The sequence below is a fragment of the Pseudorca crassidens genome, chromosome 10 (genome assembly GCF_039906515.1).
Source record: "Pseudorca crassidens isolate mPseCra1 chromosome 10, mPseCra1.hap1, whole genome shotgun sequence".
NCBI lineage: Eukaryota > Metazoa > Chordata > Mammalia > Artiodactyla > Delphinidae > Pseudorca > Pseudorca crassidens.
This window is the reverse complement of record NC_090305.1, coordinates 11,036,559-11,059,240: the sequence shown is the minus strand read 5'-3', so window position 1 is coordinate 11,059,240 and position 22,682 is coordinate 11,036,559. Positions and strand designations below refer to the sequence as shown.

The window sequence follows — 22,682 nt, the reverse complement described above, 5'->3', positions numbered from 1 at the left end:
ATGTGTCTTGGTGTGTTCCTCCTTGGATTTATCCTGTATGGGACTCTCTGTGCTTCCTGGACTTGGTTGACTATTTCCTTTCCCATATTAGGGAAGTTTTCAACTATAATCTCTTCAAATATTTTCTCAGTCCCTTTCTTCTTCTTTTTCTTCTGGGACCCCTATAGTTGAATGTTGGTGCATTTAATGTTGTCCCAGGGGTCTCTGAGACTGTCCTCAATTCTTTTCATTCTTTTTTCTTTATTCTGCTCTGCAATAGTTATCTCCACTATTTTATCTTCCACATCACTTATCTGTTCTTCTGCCTCAGTTATTCTGCTATTGATTCCTTCTAGAGAATTTTAAATTTCATTTATTGTGTTGTTTATCATTGCTCGTTTGCTGTTTAGTTCTTCTAGGTCTGTGTTAAATGTTTCTTGCATTTTGTCCATTCTATTTCCAAGATTTTCGATCATGTTTACTATCACTACTCTGAATTCTTTTTCAGGTAGGCTGCCTATTTCCTCTTCATTTGTTTGGTCTGGTGGGTTTTTACCTTGCTCCTTCATCTGCTGCATATTCTCTGTCTTCCCATTTTGCTTAACTTACTGTGTTTGGGGTCTCCTTTTCTCTGGCTGCAGGTTCATAGTTCCGCTTGTCTTTGGTGTCTGCACCCATTGGGTAGGTTGGTTCAGTGGCTTGTGTAGGCTTCCTGGTGGAGGGGACTGGTGCTTGTGTTCTGGTGGATGAGGCTGGATCTTGTCTTTTTGGTGGACAGGACCACATCTGCTGGTGTGTTTTGGGGTGCCTGTGAACTTATTATGATTTAGGCAACCTGTCTGCTAATGGGTGGGGTTGTGATCCTGTCTTGCTAGTTGTTTGGCATGGGCTCTCCAGCACTGGAGCTTGCTGGTCGTTGAGTGGAGCTGGGTCTTAGCGTTGAGACGGAGATCTCTGGGATTGCTCTTGCCGATTGATATTACGTGAGGACAGGAGGTCTCCGGAGGTCCAGTGTCCTGAACTCGGCTCTCCCACCTCAGAGACTCAGGCCTGACACTTGGCCGGAGCCCTAAGACCCTGTCAGCCACACGGCGTAGGCAACTGTGGTAAAAATCTGACTGGTGTCTTGGATTTTTCTTTGCTGGGTGATTTATCAGAGCCAGGTTCCCTTTGTCAGAAACACAGCAAGCCAAAACACTGAGACATCCGAGGTTTGCAGCAAAGACATGGCTTATTCACAAGGCAGCCAAGGAGAAGACAGGAGAACAAATCTCAAATCTCAGGAACTATTTTGGGAAGTAGGAATTAATGGCATCTACTGGGGTGGGGTGGTAGCAGTTAACTTAATGGGACTTACACAGTTAGGGGCAGACATTTCTTAGACACCATTTAGTTCAAAGCCCTTATTTTATCCAGTGAGGTTCAGAGGATTGAGACATTTCCTAAGGTAATATGTTGATTAGGGATGGAGATGAGACTCGAATCCAGGTCTGCTGGCTCCCAGGTCAGGGACCACTGCTCTGCAGGATGCTCCCTGCATCCCTGAGGATGCCTCACTGTTCTGCATCCACCTGGGAGGATGGAGTTGCTGTGGCACACTTGGGCCAGACCTTCTGAAATTCCTGACCTGTTGGGTGATGAGGTTGGTTCCAATGCCCTTGGTCTGTTTAGAGGAGCAGAGTCAGTGCAGAGGGAAGCCTGGTGTGGTTAAAGGTCATCTAGGGTAACCCCAGGTCATTGCGCAATGAGCAAAGCACTCCTGGAACGGGAGTTACAGAGCTGGTGCCATTCCTCAGACTCTAAAGTATTTTGCTGACCCAGGATTATTCACCTTCCCATCAACAATTTCCTCCTCTTGCCAAAGGAAATAGTAAATGCTTCCACTGAAAAGCCACAGAGTAGGAACTGACCTAAAAACTTGTAGTTTCTGAGTAGAAATGTGCCAGACCACAGGAACACAAGTAACCTATTGGTTACTGCCCAGGATCTATGCCAATGTTATTACACTCATTGTACAGATGGGGAAACCTAAGTGGAAAGATGGATTCCAAAGATTCATCCAAAGGCAGTAATAAAAGTCACAGTTTAATATTTGTTACGCTTATTCCTAGCTCTTCCTCCTGCTGATTACTTCATATTTCCATGGACTGAGGTTTAGCTGGGGTCTGGTGGACCTCAACTCCAGCCACTTATATAACTTTTTGAGGCATCCAGTAAAAAAAAAAAAAGGGGGCTTCCCTGGTGGCGCAGTGGTTGAGAGTCCACCTGCCGATGCAGGGGACACGGGTTCGTGCCCCGGTCTGGGAGGGTCCTACATGCCGTGGAGCGGCTGGGCCCGTGAGCCATGGCCGCTGAGCCTGCGCGTCCGGGGCCTGTGCTCCGCAACGGGAGAGGCCACAACAGTGAGAGGCCCGCATACCGCAAAAAAATAAATAAATAAATAAATAAGTGAAGGTATAGTAAAATGGTCGTAATATAGTTTATATGTTTGAATTTTGGGGATGGCAAACTATGGCTTGCAGGCCAGGTGTGGCCTGTAGCCTGTTTTTGAACAGCCTGTGAGCTAAGAATGGAATTTACATTTTAAAAGGGTCATTTAAAAAAAAAAAAAACCAAAACAAAGAATATGCCACAAAGACTGTGCCGAGAAAGCCTAAAATGTTTACTAACTGGCCCTACAGAAAAAGTTTGCTGACCCCTGATAAAAAATGAATGCTCTTAGCCCCCAAAGCCAGTGATGTGCACGTGCATTAAAAACAAGATAATCATAGGATTTATTAAAACTATTCATTTATGGTACATTAAAAGTAGTGTGTCCTTGTAATGAGATCTAAATTCCAGGTTGTTGGACCACTGCTGCTTATTCCAATCATGTTGGTTAACCTCATTATATTCGTTTGGACATAAGGCCAAAAGTGAACCTTGGAGGCCTTTGCGACCCTGAGGCTTGGCCATGTGGTCCTCATGACCTCTGGTCCAGGGTAACATGTTCTGGGCTTCATTTGAACTGGAGAGGAGAAGCACCCAGGTATCCTCTGTGCAAGGATTTGTCATCTTAGTTTGCCTGCCTTGCGTTAGGAAGCTCATCCGTCTGTGGGACAAGGGTCCTCCCTTAGTCCTGGGACAGCTGAGCCGTGGAGGGCAGGACATGTGCCACGAATGGACACCCGAGTCCCTGACCAGCATGTGCACCCAAAGCTTCACGATGTCTGTTGTAAATTAACTGGAGGGCTGTGTCACTGCAGACAGGGAGAGCTGTGTTTCTGAACCACCAAGCCTGCCAGGCAGAGGCTCCCCGTGTGTGCTGGAACCTCCCCTCGGAGTTGGGCGGTGAGCTAACACCTCACGACACCCAGCAGCTGGCTGGGAGGAGCTGGGCTGCCGGGTCCGGCAGGGTGCACACCTCGCTTTTCTGCTCTAGGAGCTAGAAAGGCAGAGCAGTGGAGGCAAAAGAATGTAGGTGGTGAAGTCACACTGAACGAGGTTCAAATCCTGCCTCTGCCATGAACTCTTCATGCAACTTTGGACAAATGACTTCACGTCTCGCACCTTCAGTTTCCTCATTTGTAAAATGAGGTAATAATAGTCCTACCTTATGGGTTGTTGGGAGGCTGAAAAGGGGTATTGGATGCAAAGACATCAGATAAGAAGGCAAAGAAGAGCACAGCAGTCATTGGGGCCTTTATTATATTCCATGCTTTGAGCACTGGGCTTGTTTCTGCATCGATGCTTCACCTTAAGATCAGAGGGTGGTATCCGGTGAGGAAGAGCGGGGTGCGGGGGGGATGAGATTGTGCTTTGCAGTACAGAAATGGCACAGAAAACACAACATTTTGGAGGGAGAAATTGTTAACAAATCAGAAGAATCAGGGAGAAATGGCCAGCAGGTACCTCAGCAATCCCACGGTCCAACCATCCTTAGACATTTACCGGTGAATGGTGCTCAGAGGTTATGTCTCCTGAGGCAGACAGCCCTGGGCTCAAACCCCAACTCTGTTACTTTCTGACTGTGACTGGGCAAGAGGTTGGATTCTCTAAGCCTCAACTTCCTTGTTTGTAAATAGGAATAATTATAACAGTACCAACCCACAAGGTTGTTGTGAACATTCATTGTTGGCCTCAAGGCCACCATATGTGCCTCCATAATAGTGACCATTCCACACACAGACCAGGTGTGACTATGAAAGGGGGACCAGGTGATGGGTCTCCTCTGGTGTCCCTCATGATCTGGGTCTCCACTTAGTGGTGTCATATGGAGGTCCGAACAAAGTATTTCTCTGTACACAGCCAACAGACCTGCGGAGATCGAGTTCCATTAAAGGATGTGTACATCAACTCAGAGCCTTCTAGCCTATGTCACTAAAGTCAAATCCATGCAGTCAATTTCCTGTTTCTCTTACAGGGTTAATTTCCCTTGCCTTTGATTGGGCAAAAGTCCGTTTTGAAAACAACCCTTGTAATAGGTGTTTCAAAACACCTGAGCTTCGGTATGAGCCTATTAAATTCTAACAGCTCTGCTGGCAGGTAAAGCACATTTATAGACTTAAAAAAAAAGTAACCATGTTGTTTGCCTTTCAGACTGCTGGGGCAGTTCTGGAGCAACTTTGTGCTTAAGGTCACGGAATTTTGAGGGATGGACTTTGTTTCTCCAATTCGCTCTCCTCACATTACCCTTCTATGTAGTAGTATAAATTGCAGAATTGTTTATTAGCCTCTAGCTGAAACTGGTCTTGCTGGAAATCCATGGCTCCTCTTCAACCAAATAGATGCACTTTTTACTTGTCAGTACCTCAAAGGGATTATTGCTACCTCTGGGCTTTTTCTATTCTAACTTTCTCCAAATGTTTGAATGTCCAAAAGCTGCTGTTAAAAAAAAAAAATCAACTCTACAGGGTGGGATTCTGGCACCACGTACAGCTATTTGATTGTGTAAATAAATATCCCGGGCCTAGAAGTTTTTGCTGAGGGAGAAAGATTAAGAATAGAAGAGAGGTTGAAGCAAGGTCTAGCTTTCTGAGAGACAGAGGAAAAGAAGCAGAGAATACATTGAGACTTTAAAAAGTACCTGCAGGGAAGTCTAGGTTCGATGGAGGAGGGAAGGAAGGGATACCTATTGGCTGTCAGTGCTCAGGGTAATCTACAACATTTAGCAGGAAGATCCTCTGGGGTAAAGTATTTGGGAACCAGTGCATTCCAGAGCCAGAGGGAGTGGCAGCAATGACGTGAGAAATGGGAAATGTTGGGGCTTAGGGAACTTCATCCTACAAGACTTAAATGGTTTCAGCTCCTACATTGACCTGTGGTTTTGAGATCACGAGGCAGCGAGGAATAGACCGCCTGAACACCAGCTGAAGTTTTCAACATGGTGCAGTCGTAAAACGATGTCAGGATGTCAGAAAATGTGTTTAGACTGGATTCTGTTTTACTTTGTGGGAATTCAGTTCAAAGAATCAGTAATTTTTTCATATGGCTAATGTCATTGATTTACAAAGAATTCTTCTCCCAGGCAAACATAAAAAGACATAAAACCCCATAATTAAATGCCTGCTCTGGCCACAAAGTCAGACTGTCTTAAGCCATCCCTTTCATGCACATAAAAAGACGCATCTCTCGGCATCCACTGAAAACTTGTGAAGCAGATTTTTCCGCCTTTATCCCTTGTTGGAACTCCTGTCAAACCAGGCTCCATCTCAGAAAATAAGCAGCAGTGGAAGAAATTTCGAGTCAGCTTGTTTTGATTTGGAAGTGTCTTCAACTGATTCGTAAAGTAAGCTCATAAACTCTGTTCTTCTTTCACCCAGGTCAGGTGTGTCCAGAAGAAACTAAAGGTGTAACATGGCCAGTACAAGTGAATGGCGAGGTGGAGGGGGGGGAATTGTTTCCAAGCTACAACCATTGTCACCTTCATGTATGTGACTCTGAGAGTTAAAATGTTCCAGCTCTGTGAGATGAGATGGAGCCTGTGTAGCTGCCTTAATGTGCTCTTCTAGGTCACAGAGGGGCAAGCTCTTGGATTTCAGAAAGTGCCGACACTGTATTTTCCCCAGCCCCAGCAAGCTCATTCTTCAGTTATCAAATCTCGTTGTGGTAGACTGAATAATGGCCCCCAAAGATAGCTACATTCTAACCCCCAGAACCTGTCAATATTATCGTACATGGAAAAAGAAATTTTGAAGATGTGATTCCACTTAGGACCTTGAGATGGGGAGATCACCCTGGATTGTCTGAGTTGGCCCCAAAAGTACAGTCATCTTTTCGGTATCCATGAGGGACTGGTTCTAGGACCCATCTTGGATTCCCAAATCCACAGGTGCTCAAGTCCCATAGTTGGCCCTCTGTATCTGTGGTTCCACATCGTGGCTTCAACCAACCTCTTATCGTTAGTACTGTAGTATTTATGGGAGAAAAATGTGTGTATAAGTTCAAGTCTGTGTTGTTCAAGGGTCAACAGAAATCACAAGTGTCCTTATAAGAGGGAGGCAGAGACATTTGACTGCCGGAGAGGAGAAGTCAGTGTGAAGATGGTGTCAGAGATTGGGGTGACGTGGCCACAAGCAAAGAAATGCTGGCAGCCAAAGGAAGCTGGAAGAGACAGGAACAGATTCTCCCCTGGAGCCTCCAGAAGGCTCTAGCCCTGACCATACCTTCACTTTAGCCTCACAAGTTTCCTTTTAGGCTTCTGGCCCCCAGAACTCTAAGAGAATGAATTTCTGTTGTTTTAAGTCATTAAGTTTGTGGTAGTTTGTTCCAGCAGTAATAGGACACTAATATACTGTTCTTGTCACATTTGCTGAAGAGTGAGGGAACAGGGCTTTCTGGTTCTCATCTGGCTGCTCTTGGCACACGAAGAGCTGCCTGCCTCACGTAGAACACTGGCAGCGTCATCTTAGGGAGATAAACCCACGTGTTCCCAATCTGTACATTCCGGCCATTTCTCAGAGCAGAGCTGTGTTGAGAGGAACAGCAGAACAGAGAGGAGGATGGCTCTCCCAATAGAATAAATGAGTGTTTGTGCTCTGATCTTCTCATGCTGGCCCAGGTAAAAGGTTAAGTTGTTTAAGCATATCTTAGGAACAAATCTAATTTTAAAACTAATATTATCTGGGAATTCTTCCAAAATACAAAGCAAAAATGCCCCAAAATGTTTGGGACAGTCTGCCAGTAGGTTTTAGAGTCTCCTGCATTTGAAGATGTTTCATAAACCCTGCTGACTTGTCTAGGGAGGTACTTGATTTTTCTTGGAGTGTCTGAGCTTTGGTGAGGTAAGGAGCTGCCATGGGAGTTGCATGGAGCCTCTCCTTTTGTTTTCTTTCAGTCACTTTTTGCTTTTTCTCCAGTTCCACACTCACACCTCAATATCCCATAAAACCTCCTGGCTCTGTGTTTCGTTCACTGCAAGGCTGTGTGATTAGCTCACTGAATCAACTAATCCGTGTACTTGACTCAAGACTACTTTTCCCTCTTCCCATCCTGGCAAGTCTTTCTCATCAGGTAGACCGTGCGCTTTTAACACCCGCCTCTCAGCGACGGTCTTATCCTTTTGTCTTGACAGGGTCATTGAATTTCAGAGTCAGAAAGGACCTTTATTTAAGCACATCAATTCCAGCTCCAGTGAAATAATTAATTCGGGGCTCAAACAGTCTGGAGAAGGAGTCATGAGGCCCGGGGGCCCACAGCGGTAAGGCTCACCCCAGGCCATGCTGAGACACGTGGCATGTGGGCTACTGTTTGCGAAGCGCTGGCAGGATTGGGAGGTTGATGGAGTGAGTGGAAGCAAGCAGTTGGGACCTTCGTTTTTGGAACAAGTTTTCTCTGACAGACACTCTAGTGTCCCTTTCTCTTTGTTCCTGCAGAGGAAGTGTCTGTCCTGACCTGCCTCCTCTGGCTTATGCTGGGCCCATCTTTGGTTGGGTTTTGCTAAACCTGGGACACATGGGAAAACTGGATGCCCAAAGTACTTGGGCAAAGGCACCTAAATTGCAACAACACTTCACTGAGTTGCTGGGCAGTCTGGGAAAAGAACGAGCGTCAGGCGAACCAGAAAAGTCCATTTAACCAACTTAGAAGATGGACATCTTTGATGACAGCATTAACCTTCTCCAGCCTGGCTGTCATTTCCAGCTGACAGCTGCGTGCCTGCATTTCCAAGAAGTCTTTCATCTCTAAGCGAAGAAGGGGAAGCAGGGGTCGCATCTAGTATATTAAAAGCAGAAAGGAAACCTTTAAGCAGTTTGGTAGCCTTTGGCCTGTGGATTTTTCCTTCCAGTGTGGTGGTGCGTATTTTAAAGGCCTCACCTAGGAGGTGTTTTGAAAGGCCAGGTTAAAAAAAAACAAGCTTCGACTTGCCTTTAGAATGTCAGAAACTGCCTGCCCTGGTGATTGGGCAGAGGATAAATTCTTTTGGGAGCTGGGCCCTGAATCATTTAGGATTCTTTTGGTTGCAAGTGACAGAAAGCCAAATTTGTATTTCCTTTATTACCAAAAAAAAAACCCCCAAAAACAAAAAAAACAGGTGTGTGTCTCAGGTATCCAAACAGTCTTGTTACAGATGTGCCCTTTAGCACAGGTCAAGACAGGCTCCGTCATGTCATTGAGGGTCTAGTTGGTCACTCTCTCTTCCTTTGGGTGGGCTTGATTTTCATTCATTCTCTCCCTTACTGCTTGCAAGAGCGCTGCCAGCAACTGGAAGATACACACTTGTAGGTTCAAATACAGTCACCGTGAGAAGCTACTTTCCTGACTAATAACAAAAGTTTGGGAATTGGATCCCCTTGGTCCTAATTGGCCTAATGTGTCATCCCTGAGACAATTACTGTGAAGGGGGTGTTGACCCCAGCCCCTCACACTTTAACGTGCATATGAATCATCTGGGAATTTTGTTAAAAGGCAGATGCTGACTCAGAAGGTCTCAGGTGAGAACCTGAGATTCTGCATTTTTAATAAGCTCCCAGGTGATGCTGAAACTGCTGATCCAAGGACCATACTTGGCGTAGCGAGGATACAGACTAGGCTTGTTGGCTTAATCTGGGTGGTGGTTTCCATTCATGTAGCCTGAGGACAGACTCGTGTTCAACTGAGGACAAGAGCTGAGAGTCCGGTGGGGAATAGGGAAGAGCATTCCCTCAAAGCAAAATGTAACATTGTTGCTTCATGAAGGATAGATCGGATTCTGATGGCAAAATAACACATTTCCACTATAAGCTCTCTGGGTTTTTTTGTTAACTGCAACATAAAATTCAGCCACTGATGTTTGGGGATGTCTGAGTCGCGTCTGTGCCTCAGGAGCACCCCTTGAAGCAAAGGAAGAAGTGACCCTTAGATGAAGGACAGAAGATAACCAGTCTCTAAAAATGTGATCATTATGATCATTGCTATTAATTATTAACTGAGGAAGGACTAACACGTGCCTGGCGTGGGTAGAGATTTTGCTTAAGCACCAGCCCAGAGAGACCTGGAAAGGAAACCAAAGGAGAAGCATGAATTATAAATACAGATCCTGCCGTAGGAAGCTGATGGAAGCACGGGCGCCTGCACTGGAGAACGGGTCTCGGGGCTGCAGCCTCCGGAACTGCAAAGTGGGGTTAATGTGCCACACAGGCACCTGCCTTCCGAGGCGTGTACTGCTCGTTAGGGGACCAGCATTCATGCTGCTCGTGACAGAGGATCAATGTAAGGCAGGAACCACAACTCAGAGAATCTTTGGAGGAACTTACATTTCTATTACATGGGAAGACATGATGCCTAGAGTTTGGGTATTTTAAAAAATGTAATTGCTTTGAATATTATGATAAAGAGGTAGGTGGACCTGGGGTACTATATAATTAGTTGTAAACTCTGATAACGAGAGATGGTATTCTGGAAAGCATTTATTTAGAATGTGGCAGGGCTTCCCTGGTGGCGCAGTGGTTGAGAGTCCGCCTGCCGATGCAGGGGACACGGGTTCGTGCCCCGGTCTAGGAAGATCCCACATGCCGCGGAGCGGCTGGGCCCGTGAGCCATGGCCGCTGAGCCTGGGCGTCCGGAGCCTGTGCTCCGCAACGGGAGAGGCCACAACAGTGAGTGGCCCGCGTACTGCAAAAAAACCCACAAGAAAACAACCAAACAAACAAAAAGAATGTGGCAGTTAAGGGGATTAGTTGTGTAATTTAGGTATTTGAGTAATACCACGCAGTAAATAATAATAATAACCACAATAGTCCCAGCTTGATGGGGGCCCTGCTGGTTAGAGAATGTTCTAGCTAGGTTACCAGATGGAGAACTGTAATTAGGCTCATTCCCTGGTAATTTAAGAAATGAAGGCAGCATCACTTTTCGCCTCCCATCACCTTTCCCTTCCCTTTATTTCTCAGCATTCTGATGCCTTCTTGCTGTGGCAAGCAATCTCACTCTCTCCTTCCTCCCTCTCCCCCCTCCTCCTACATCCCCATTTTTGTCTCTCCTGGAGCTTAAGCTGTTAGTGTTTTGCTGCTGGGAATCCTGGCATTGTGCAGGGTCTTTACACGTACCTTATCAGGTGAGCCCTGCGCTGTCTCTTAAATCCCTATGGTAGGAAGATGTCAAGACATTAGCTGCAGCCGGTGAGGTGTCAGGAGGTTTCTAATGCTGTAGACATGTTTCTGGAGTGACCCTCTTCTCTCCCCAAGCATATCCTGGTTTCCTTAGTAGAAAAGTTAAGTCAGAGTAATTTTTTTCTTATTGAATTTAGTCAGGCAGGTGGTTCTAGAACCTTCCTTCTACGGGTCCTGAGTGCCTACAGACCCAAGCTCTGGGAGACGACCATTGGCCACCATCCTCAGGCTGCTGCCCTCTGACTTTCTGCAGCAGAGATGCTTCTTGCTTCTGTTTGTGTCTCGGCAATGCCCCCCGTCTTTTCTGCTGAAAAGTCTCTTTCTTTATGGATGTTCCTTCCAACTTCCTCCTTCCTCCCCTCATCAGGTATTTTAAAGGGTCTAATTCTTGCCCAGAATTAAATCCAACAGGAGATACCCAATCAAACCAATTCCCTGTGCTTAATTAGAGGTGACAGGTTAACGACAGGAAGCACACTCTGGGGTACTAGCGGTAGGTACAACTGGCCTTCAAATTAGGGGAGAGAAGTGTGGTCCCAGAGACATGAGAAGAGACATGAGCCCTGCTGTGTGGCCCCCTAGCACCTGACCTTCACTCACCACAGCATTTAACACACTCTCTGACAACTGCTTTTAATGGCAGATTTCCCCTGTTAGACAGTAAAGTCCCCCAGGCCAGCACTGTGTCTGCCCCGTTCACCCGTGCCTTTCCAGAGCCAAGCTCAGTGCCTGGCCCAGGTAAGTGCTCAACCACATGTACTGAATTAGTGTATCAATCCACCTTTTCAGGGCAGGTGTACAAGGATGAGGAGAGTATGCTCTTCTGCTTTTAGAGTAAGAATCCATTATAATATACCTTGTTGAAAAATAGCTAATTTTAAATCGGTCCAGAATCTAGAAAAGAAAACTAAAAAAAAAAAAAAAAGTGTGGGATGAGGATGTGGGTGGTGGGAGGGCTCACAGAAATACCGAGACAGGAAAGGACCCTCAAATTCTACATAATTGAAAAGGACATCTCATGTTTTTCTCTCCAGTAAATTTCTTACTAAAATACAACAACTCGAGGGCACAAGCCACAAAGATGTCTAGAGTATATACATCTTGATGTATTTTCACAAAGGGAACAAACTTGGGTGACAGCCCCCAGATTAAGAAACAACACTGCCAGTACACCAAACCCCCGCCATGTGCACCCCAGACCCTTCCCTACAAAGATGACTCTTATCCTGATGTCCATTCCTATAGTTTTGCCTGCTTTTGAACATTATATAAATGGAATCATACAACATGCTCTCTTTTATGCTTAGCTGCTTTTCTTCGCTGCTGTTATATATGGCAGCAGTTCATTCCTTTTCATTGCTGTCCAGTTTTCTACTGTATGAATATGCCAGTATTTAACTGTCTGCCTTACTGTTGATGGCCTTTGTTTCTTTCCAGTTTTTGCCAGGGCCTTGCATTGGGCATACACTTGTAGGAATACAAATGCAGGATTGCTGGGTACATGCATTCTCAGCTTTTGTGGATACTGCTTTTTTCTGATTTGTTGTCCTATTTGCACACCCACCAGCATTCAGTGAAAGTTCCCATTTTCCCATTCTCTTGCCAGCAATTTAGTATCGTCATCTTTTTAATTTAGCAGGTGGGTGTGCAGTGGCATGGTTTCTGTGGTTTTGATTTGTGTATTCCTGATGTCTCATGGAGTTGAGCACTTGGTGTATGCCTGTTGGCTCTTTGGGTGACCTCCTTCTGACGTGCCTGTTCACGTCTCTGTATGTTATTTCACATATATTTTTGGCATGTAGTGTTTCTTCATTTTCAAGAGACTTTAGACATTATGACATTGGCTTTCTTGCTTAAAAATGTGTCTTTTGTAGCACCAGAGCCCTTTCTTCAGATGAAATCTTAGGGGGAAGACTAACATGCAAACTAGGTCAAAGCAGAGACGTTCTCATAGAAGAAAAGGCAACGGAGCTCAGGACCTTTCCCAGCCATCAGCCCTAATATATTCCAGTGAACCTGAAAGCACTGCCTTACGGCAAAGACAGTTTTTTTGTTTTTTGGTTTTTTTTTGCAGTACGCGGGCTTCTCACTGTTGTGGCCTCTCCCGTTCCGGAGCACAGGCTCCGGACGCGCAGGCTCAGTGGCCATGGCTCACGGGCCCAGCAGCTCTGCGGCATGTGGGATCTTCCCAGACCGGGGCACGAACCCGTGTCCCCCACATCGGCAGGCGGACTCTCAACCACTGCGCCACCAGGGAAGCCGGGCAAAGACAGTTTTTAAGAACCAAGATAACAAGTGAGCCAATAAAAGTCCTCATAAATACTTTATGAAATATTTGTTGACACTAAACAATAAAGATAGCAGGAGAAATAAACACATGAAAGGCATTTTCACAACTTGAATGGGTTATGATGGACATTATACTATTAATTTCCATTTACACTCTTTTGCTCAAAGGCGACTTTGCATGGTCTCTTCTCCCCACATTTACAAGATGCTTTCAACTTTATTTTGATTCACTGCCGAACATGTGCACACCAAGAGACAACGCGTATGTGTATGTGTGTGTGCACGCATGGGTACCTACACTTTCCTTTCTTCCAAATACTCAATGCCCTTCTGATTTTATAACTTAGATTTGCTTATTCTCATGTCCCGAATCCAGCCTTGGTCTCGTAGACACAAAAGTGCTTGGATTTTTCAGATGGAAAAATTTTGCAGCAAATTTTACTTAACACAGCTGGGTAGGCATTTTTGGTTTCCAATGCCAGAGCTCAGCTCTCATCACACGGAAGAACATTTTAGCAGAGTCCCGATTACATCCGCCTCACCTCCATGCCACACCAGACCCGAGAGGGCAACGCAGAGGCTCCACCCTCCTCCTGTGCTGCTCTCCCTTTATCTCACCCAGAGCTTCGTGCCCAAACTTCTATTCCTTTGCTGCCATCTGTTCTACCTCCCTTTTCTTTTTTCCCAATCCCCAGTTTCCTTTTTAAAAATTATCCCCAACAGGAGGGATTTGCAATCTGTAGATATAAAAATCTAAAAGAAATATGGAAATAAATTTGCATATAATGGAATTTGGCAAAGTGAAAGAGCTCAAAGGTAGGAAGGGATTATTGCCATCTTTTCAAAAGTGAGCTCTCAGTGCTGGTACCTGGAATGATTTTAGGTAATTCTCTCGATGAAAGGTTCTTCAAAAATTTGAGTCCTTATATATTTACTTTAAAGGTATTATATTTCTTCTATTTGTGCTAAGATAGCATACTTGTTTTCAGCTGGATAAAAGGTTCTTTTAAATATTTAAGTTTAAAAAATGACTACGTTTCTCTGACAAAACTTGTGAATTAGTGACATTTGGGAAATATTGGATGGGTCATGCTCAATAAATCAAAAGGGTAATTTTATTATAGGACTGCCTTCTCCCATCAGATCTAGATAAGCAGAAGTGAGTACACAGTATATCACATTCGGCTCCTTCACTGTAATAATGAGTGTTAGGATTAAAAAGCAATATAAAACCGTCTGTAACAATGGTTTTCAAGGTATAGTGCATGCATCCCTGGGGGTTGCCAAGTCACTTTGAATGTGTTCATGATGTCAGAACTATTTCCATAATAATACTAAGATGTTATTGGCTCTTTTCAATATATTGACATTTGCACTGTTGATGCAAAAGCAATGGTAGGTAAAATGCTGGTGTCTTCAGACAGTTCCAGGCAGTGGCTCCAGACTGCACTGGTGGTGGTTGTATACTTCCCCACACTGGCCGAGGAAAGAAAAGCCAGTGTCGCTCAAAAGTAACCTTAATAAAGCAGTAGAACTTATGACTTGTGTTAAATCTCACCACTTTACATCTTTGTACTAGTCTATGTGACAAAACAGAATGTATGAATCAAGCATTCTGCTGTGTATCAAGTACAATCGTTGTCTCAAGGAAAAGCTCTCATTTTCAGTTGAACTAGCCCATTTTTTTCATGGAACACGATTTTGATTTGAAAGAACAACTGACAGATGAACTATGACTATTTAGACTTGGGTATTAGGCAGATATTTTCTCAAAAGTGAATGAAATGGGCCCGTTACTTCAAGGAAAATAACTGACGGTGTTTATAGCCAATTATAAAATTTGGTGAAATTTAGAATTCTGGAAAACTCGTATTCTTCACCATGAAGCAACTTGTCTGCTTTCCAATACCTGAAGACTCATGAGATTGGTCGTGATATTTACAATTGTGATTTTTTGATATTTTGTAACAAAATGTGCCAACACTTGGGAGATCTGTGTAGCTCAGTGAATACAATATATATTTTTCAAATGGCCAGTGCATGATAAATCATGTATTGATAAAAAATCCATTTTAAGTGTAAGATTTTAATGGATATTAATGTAGCAGAATGTGAAAAGAAGTCATCGATAGAGTTTCAGATTTCACATTCTATAATCTTTAAGAAACTATCATTGACAAGTTTTGGTTTAGTATTAAAAAAAAATCTACAATTACATAAATACTCCTTTTCACACTGACATGTCTATATGACTATATGAGGCCAGATTTTCTTCATATACTTAAACCAAAACAACATATTTGTAAAGTATGAGTATAGAGGCAGATAAGAGAACCCAACTGTCTTCTACTAAGCCAGACATTAAAGAGATTTCTAAAAATGTAAAACATTGTCACTCTTTATATTTTTTTGTTTTAGAAAAACAGAGTATTTTTACTTTTCATAAAAATATTTATTAGCATATAATGGGCTTATTATTTTTAAAAGAATAAACATATATTTTAAAATTCTCAGTTTTCATTTCTAACACAGTACATTATGAATAGATATAACCTAAATAAACAAAAGCTCTTTGGGGCCTTGATAATTTTCAAGAGTGTAATTTTTAAGAGTGTAAAGGAGTCTGAGTATAAGAACCAGTGTTCTACAAGATAGGGTTCTTGTCCTGTGTGATCAAAACACTCCACTGCTCATCAAGTGACCTTGGACTAAAGCGTGTGGGTGTGGGTGTGTGAGTGTGTGTGATGGGGATGGGTGACAACATAGATTATTTGCATCATAAAAATTTAAGAAAAGGAGGTATAACGACTGTTGTGAAAGGGGGGCTGAGTCCAGCATGTTTCAGAGAGATGATTTCTAGTGACTCTGTGAAAATGTAGAAGACTCTGGGTAAAACTGATGGTTGAGACAGAAATAAAGAGAGAATACAAATGTTGATTCAGAAAAAAAAAAATATGCTGAAAGATGTGGATTATCTTCCTTGCCACAGTATACTATGGCAGGAGTCTCTAAGACGGCCTCCAATGATCCCCACCTCCTGACTGTCACATCATTGTGTAACCTCCTCCTCTTGAGGATGAGCTGGACCTAGCAACTTGCCTCTAATCAATAGAATACAGCACAAGACATGGGATGTCACTAGTGAGATTAGATCACAAAAGACTGTGACATCTGTCTTGCTCGCCCTCTGTTATTCTCTTCATCTGGTTCTGAGGGAAGCCAGCTGCCACGTTGTGAGCTGCCCCTGTGGGAAGGAATTGGTAGGTCCCCAGCTTATAAACCATGAGAAACTCAATCCTGTCAGCAATCATGAGTGAGCTTAGAAGTGTATTTTCCTTTTTCAGGGTCTTCAGATCCCAGACTGACACCTTGACTGCTGCGTTGTGAGGGGGCAGAGGGACCCAGCTAAGCTACATCTGGATTTCTGACCCACAGAAACTGCGAGATAGTAAGTGCTTGTTGTTTTAAGCTGTTAAATTATGGGGTAATTTGTTACACAGCAATTGATAACACATGTATATGTGCATATTCATGTAAAACTTGAATATAATTTCAAGAGACTTTGAGAAATCCCTGGAAGCCCATTGATGGATAGTGTATGGACCTTGTTAAGAACTCCTGCTTTAGGGAGACGTTAAAGAAAAGACAGCAAAGGAAGAAAGAAAATAAGAACAGCAGAGTAAGTAGTGGAAGGGAGAATCTAGAGAGTAAAATTAGACACAGTTATATCAGGGAAGTGAAGCAAGAACCCAATGCCTTAATGGGAAGAAAGTTTCACTAAAACTTTCCAGGGGGACAGATCCCCAAGGATAGCAGCTAAATTGGTGAGAAACACTCCATTGTGAAATAAAATTGGCTGGATATATAACCAAAAGAAGAAAAGACCAAAGTTCTGTATTTAGGTGCACGGGAAGAAAGTTTTCAACCCAGCCTGGTAGGTTGGAGAAGTGTTGAGTAACAGCTGAGGATCCTAAAAGTGGGGTCTGTGGACTAAAAAATGTACGTGTTGTAGAAAGGGCGCTGTTACCAAAGGTCTTGTAACGGCCAGTGTAACTTGGAAGTTTAGAGGTTGAGCTGGCCTCAGGCCCACCTGGCTCCAAGTATTTAGATGATGTCATCCTGTCTCTCTACTTATCTTTTGGGTTGACCTTCAAATGGCCAAGGGTTGGTTGTGGGGTGGGTAAGTCTGCAGAGAGAGCTCCAGGCTTTCGAAGCTGCAGTGGATGGCACTCAAAGAACAAGATTTTCTTCTCTCAGTGTCCACATGTAAAATCTAGGGAAGGTCTCTGCCGGTTGTGCTGGCGAAGCCATTATCTCCCAGATACCCTGGCACTATATGGAGTGGCGGAAGAATAATTACCTACAGGAAAAGGGGGTGCTCTTGTCAGAAAATGAGAAACAATGTGGGGCAGATAATATGACATATGTCTACCATAGTGAGTGACAATAACCAGAGGCTGGGAAGATTGTTTAATATTTAAAGTTATGCCAACATAATATGATAACTTGAGACTCAGCGCAGCTGTGCAGTGTTTGTGTCTCAGAAGCCCCTCATTACAGGAAATTTGGGTTGTGTATTTGAACTGACTTGGAATGATGGAGTCTAATGAATAGAGTTCTGGCAGAGGTGGCCCTGGAGAAGGGGTTTGGGGATGAAACCATGAATTCAGAGGCTCAGAATTTTAAGGAAAAATTCAGCCCTTTCTCCTTGTGCATCAGCATCTGCTGTTTTTCTTCTAGAACACAAAGTGGCTTGCAGAGCCCATATCCATTTGAATAAAGACTGAACAACCACTGTAGCAAAGGCTTAGCTGCCAGATGCTCTGCGTGTGACTCGGTTGAATTTCTATCACCCTCTACAGTCCCTGGGCGAGGCCTTCGCTCATCTGGAGACTCCCAATGTTTTTGGAGTTAAGAATTTGATTCCAAATGGTAGAGATTTAATTCCTAAACACAGAGGAAGAGATGATGCCAACTATTCAATTTAGATTTTCTTTGGTTATAAATAAAGACCTATGATTGACTAAATTAAGAATCATTGTTAAAAAAAAAAAAAAGGCAGTTCATCTGAGACCAACAGTAATGTAGAACTTGGCAGGGGAGATCTCTTTGGTGGGCCATCTTTTTTCCCAATTTTCCTGCAGAAAGTGTCACAGTGAGATTTGGTGGGATATGAGAAAATGCTAAATAATATGTTAAATAGTCAACATATGATAAAGTAACACATTCCTAGCTTCTATAGAGTTTTTCAAATTTTAATCGCCACCATCACAACATGTGGCCAATATAAATGTTAGGAGTCAACTTAAAAAATTACATCACACTGAATTTGCTTACTTTAAGAAATGAAAATATGATTTTTAATTAGGAAGACATGCTCTCGGTTATATTCTACGCCCCTGTTCTAAGGCCGGCCCCTTCAGTAAGTGTCTGACGTTCTACTCCTGGCCCTGCTTATGAGTGCACTGCCTCTCCCTTGATGGCTAAGACACACTGTAGGTACCCTTTATCCTCCCAACACTTGAATTCATTGGAAGCCCATGGCGTATCCCTGATCCAAACTCCAGGCATTGAACTGTGGTATTTCCCACTTGATGTATTTATCTTAAGAATGACATCAGATATTAACAATGTCCCTCATCTAAGCTTTGCCCTTTCTCCAGTATCTGTGCACCATACTCCACTCTTGTGTGTTCACTAACCATCTGCCCACACTCATATTTTATAGCTCATAAAATCAATAGTTTGGATACCTATCATATTTGCATTGTATGCCCTGCCTGACATTTTCCATGCATGACTATCCCCAAAATTACAAGAGAAAGGGGCCAGAGAAGTAAAAGAGAGAGTCTTCTGGTTTGGTTTTGTGTTTTAATAACCACACTTTTCAATACTGGAAATTGCAGGGGGGGGGGGGTTGCTTTGGCTCTCCTGGAAGCTTTCCCCTGATTTCTGGAAATGACTGCCTTGGAGATGCTGTCCACTATTGACTTTTGGGAAGGAGGGTAAAGAAACATTTACATTGTCCCCCAAATATCTTTTGGTGGCTTTTCTGGCAGTTAATTTTGGCTCAGTAATGATTTATTAAGTCAAATATGCGCCACTGTAGTGCCAGGCACTGAAGATACAGATGCAGTTCTTACTTTCCAGAACATTATGTCCCATAGAACCAGCATTAAGGGAAGAGGCCATGGGAACTAGCACTTATTGAGAGTCTAACTCCAGGAAGACTTGTCTCAAGCCCTCACGTGTATCGCTTCAGATCCACCTTCAGAACCACACTATGACCTTGGACATTACTGTCCTCGGGAAGCTCAGGGACATTAAATAATTGTCCAGGCCACACAACTAATGTGTTGTGAATTAGGATTCAAGCAAGATTTGATTCCATGCTTATTTTTACTGTTTTATACTGTTTCTTCCTCCAGTGCTGTTCAGTTTGCCCTATAATTACGTTCTAGGAATTTCATTTCCATCTCACTACTTAAGTCTAAAACTGACAATGTTAAGAATGGTTGGAAAAACATGCTCTCTTAGAGCATAAAAAGTGTTCAATTCTTATAGGTTGTGAATTTCAAATCTCAAGTAAACCTTTTGGGACTTGGGTTTATTTAAAGCTGACTTTCTATTTCTAAAAAAATAATAATAATAATATAATGATAGCATGCACACATGTTGTGGCTTTTTAGCAAAATGTCTTTTTAAAGGAGATTGTGATAAGTTTGAAAGAGCTTGTTGGGCAACAAGTAGCTTTTTGCAAGGTAACATTTGGAAGCATTAAAGGATCAGGAATTAAGGGGCTTCCCTGGTGGCGCAGTGGTTGAGAGTCCGCCTGCCGATGCAGGGGACGTGGGTTCGTGCCCCGGTCCGGGAAGATCCCACATGCCGCGGAGCGGCTGGGCCCGTGAGCCATGGCCGCTGAGCCTGCGCATCCAGAGCCTGTGCTCCGCAACGGAAGAGGCCACAACAGTGAGAGGCCCGCGTACCGCAAAAAAAAAAAAAAAAAAAAAAAAGTCAGGAATTAAGGGCATAGTTGCTGGAAATATTTTTAATATTTTCCACAAATCTTAAATCACATCTGGATTTGCACAGCATTGTCAGCAGAATCTTTATTCAAGCCTGGTTTATCCCATAAGATTTTGTCAAATTAAAGGGCTCAATCGCATGCCTTAGAATTAGCATTATAGAAACTATTCCTAAATTGAGGTAGACAAGCTGATCTAGTACAGTATTTCAAAGAGTTCATATAAAGCACTGTTTGATTTGAATACGGATTAATCAGCAATTTGTGTTACTAAACACAAACCTAACATTCATTATTTAAACACACAGGAATTATTGTATGAGTACAAGTACGTAGCATGATGGCAATTGGGCTGTTTCATGAATAATCTATTAGTTAGCAAGCATTTAGTTTTATTTATCATTCAGGCCTAGGAGTATTGGTCTGCCTCTCTGGGTCTAGCCTGCACCTGGCACACATCCTTAACTGCCATGGAGTCAATGAGAAGTGTGTCCAGGCTGCAGGATGGAGCCTGTGTTTGTGTAAGAGGGATCCTGATGACGTCACGTCCGCCTCACTCTCCAGGAGACTCAGGAACCCGTGAAATAGCACAGCCTCCCAGCCTAGTTCATGCAGACCTTCTGCAAGGCTTTCTGTCTCTGGCTCTGATTTCAAGGTGAACAGGTTGGAGAATTCAAGGGGAGACGATAGATTTTTTTTCTTTTTTTTTTTTGCTTCTCACATTGGTTGATTAGCCCCATACGTGGTATCTGATTAATGTCTGAGAGCTCTAATTAGCAATGGCTAATTGGGTTCACATATGCCAGGCTATTGATTCCTGCCTCCAGAAAACTACTCTAATTGTGCTCCTTATCGTTAGTGGATGGTTGGTGTATTGAAATGATACTGTATATTGGGAAGGCTACTCCACTATGACAGCTGTGGGATGGGGCAGGTGGGGAAGTGGAGGTGAGTCTAGAAACTGCTGTCCGACGGTGTTAGGAAAAACGTCATGGTTTATCTCTCTGGTAGTGTTTGGAAAAACCGTAGATATTCAGGACGAAATTTCCTTTTTAACTTTTCCAAAAGGGGAAAACTGGCATAAGACTCAAATGTGTTGTTTGGACCACAGAGGGGTGGAGGAAAAGCGAAGACTTTGCTGGCATCTCTTGGTTTGTGGAACAGTTGTCTGTTGATCTGTGCCTGCCTTCCTGCCACTCTCGAAATGACAGCGTTTGTACTACAGTTATTAAGGCACCTCCACTGCTCCCTTTGCTGGATCCCTAGTTTTCAGGGATTGTAATGAAAAACATACTTCTCCCCAAAGGAAACAATATTAATAAAATTGGCATGGCACTAAAAATGTACACAAAAATCATAGCTCAACTTACATGGGTTTTATTCTCTTCCGTAAAAATTGCAAACTCCTATTTTTCAGTGGCACTTTTAAATCAAGAGCTTCATCTAATAAAGATGGTCTCCTTTGTTTCTGTAAACATAGTACCGGTCTATTTTTCCTGAAAATATTGAAATCTAAAATCTGATCATTTGGAAATTTTCTCTGGAAAAGCCCAAAGGGGCCGTAACTCAAGCCACAGGAGAATAATCCTTTGATCTCTGTGTCTGCTTGGTGCCGCACTGGAGCAAGTATCACCCACTGCTACCTTTGTGTCATCCTTCTTACTAGCATGTATTCCTGTGAGAGCACTTATCACCCTGTACTGCAATTGTTTGTTTACCTGTCTGTCTTTCCAACTAGGCGGAAAAGTCCTGGGGGGCAGAGGCTCTGTCTGATTCATTGGTGCAAAAACTGAATGTCTTAAGTGATTGTCACCAAGTGGTGGGGTCACCTTTCCGTTAATACTGTAGATTACAGTGAATCAGAGTTCTGTCTTATTGGTGGCAGCCTTGCCCCACCTTCTGATGTTCCTGGTCTCTCCAGTGTTTTCAGAGCATCTCATGGTGTCCCACGCTCATGGCACTCAGTTGAGATGAGGCTGTGGTGCTGCCTCTGTCTGCCCTTCATCAAGATCTTCACTGAGTTCTGGCTGTCGTCTCCCAACAGGCCAGGACCATTCATCCCCCTTGGGACAGTGCTGTTACCACTATTCTAGCTTGGGGGGCGGTGCGGCGGCGAGGCTTTCCTTCCCCTAAATGGAGGATCTTGTGGCAGAAGTGAGTGGGAGAGTGGTATGAAATGGAAGTTAATTTGGAGAGTCAGGTGGGACTAGATCATGGAGGGGCTTGTAGACATGGAAAGGAGTTTGCTGTTTAGAGCAAACGCAGAGGGAGATGTTACTAAAAGAGGGTCATAACCTGATACATTTTATTTAAAAGACAACTCTGACTGCTGAAAAGACTAGTGGAATAGTTCAGCAGTGTGTCAGGTGGAGACACTGGTAGGGGACTATTGCAATAGACTGGTACCGTGGAGGTAGAAGTACAGATGGAGAGGGGTAGGTGTGTACTGGAGATAAAAACCGATGCAACTTTCTGATCAGTTATGGATGCAGGAGAAGAGAGAAGAATTCAATTTGACTCCCAGTTTTAATTGAGCTAATGAGTGGGTCAAGGCATCATTTCCTTAGAAGGGGGGTATTGGTGAAGGAATAGGTTTGGGGCCAAATCAAGGGTTTTTTTTAGACCTCCAATTTGAGATGCCTATTAGGTATCCAAGTGACCATGTTGGGAAGGCAGTGGATATGTAAGTTTTGAGTTTAAGGAAAAGGTAAGGGTTAGAGATATAAATTTAGGAGACATCAAAATATAGATGGTAGTTAAAGCCCCAACGCTGGATGAGATTGCCGAGGGAGAGAGTGCAGCTATGGAAAAAAGAAAGGTCT

General features: G+C 43.5%; 1 long non-coding RNA gene across 2 annotated transcripts in view; it reads left to right on the top strand.

Moving 5' to 3' along the window:
- The window catches only part of LOC137231580 (uncharacterized), a 249,619-nt gene that overhangs the window by 25,757 nt on the left and 201,180 nt on the right, over positions 1 to 22,682 (top strand). For both annotated transcript variants that reach the window (XR_010946665.1, XR_010946666.1), the window contains exon 2: positions 16,181 to 16,284. This is a non-coding gene — a long non-coding RNA (uncharacterized lncRNA). The remainder of the gene's footprint in view (positions 1 to 16,180; positions 16,285 to 22,682) is intronic.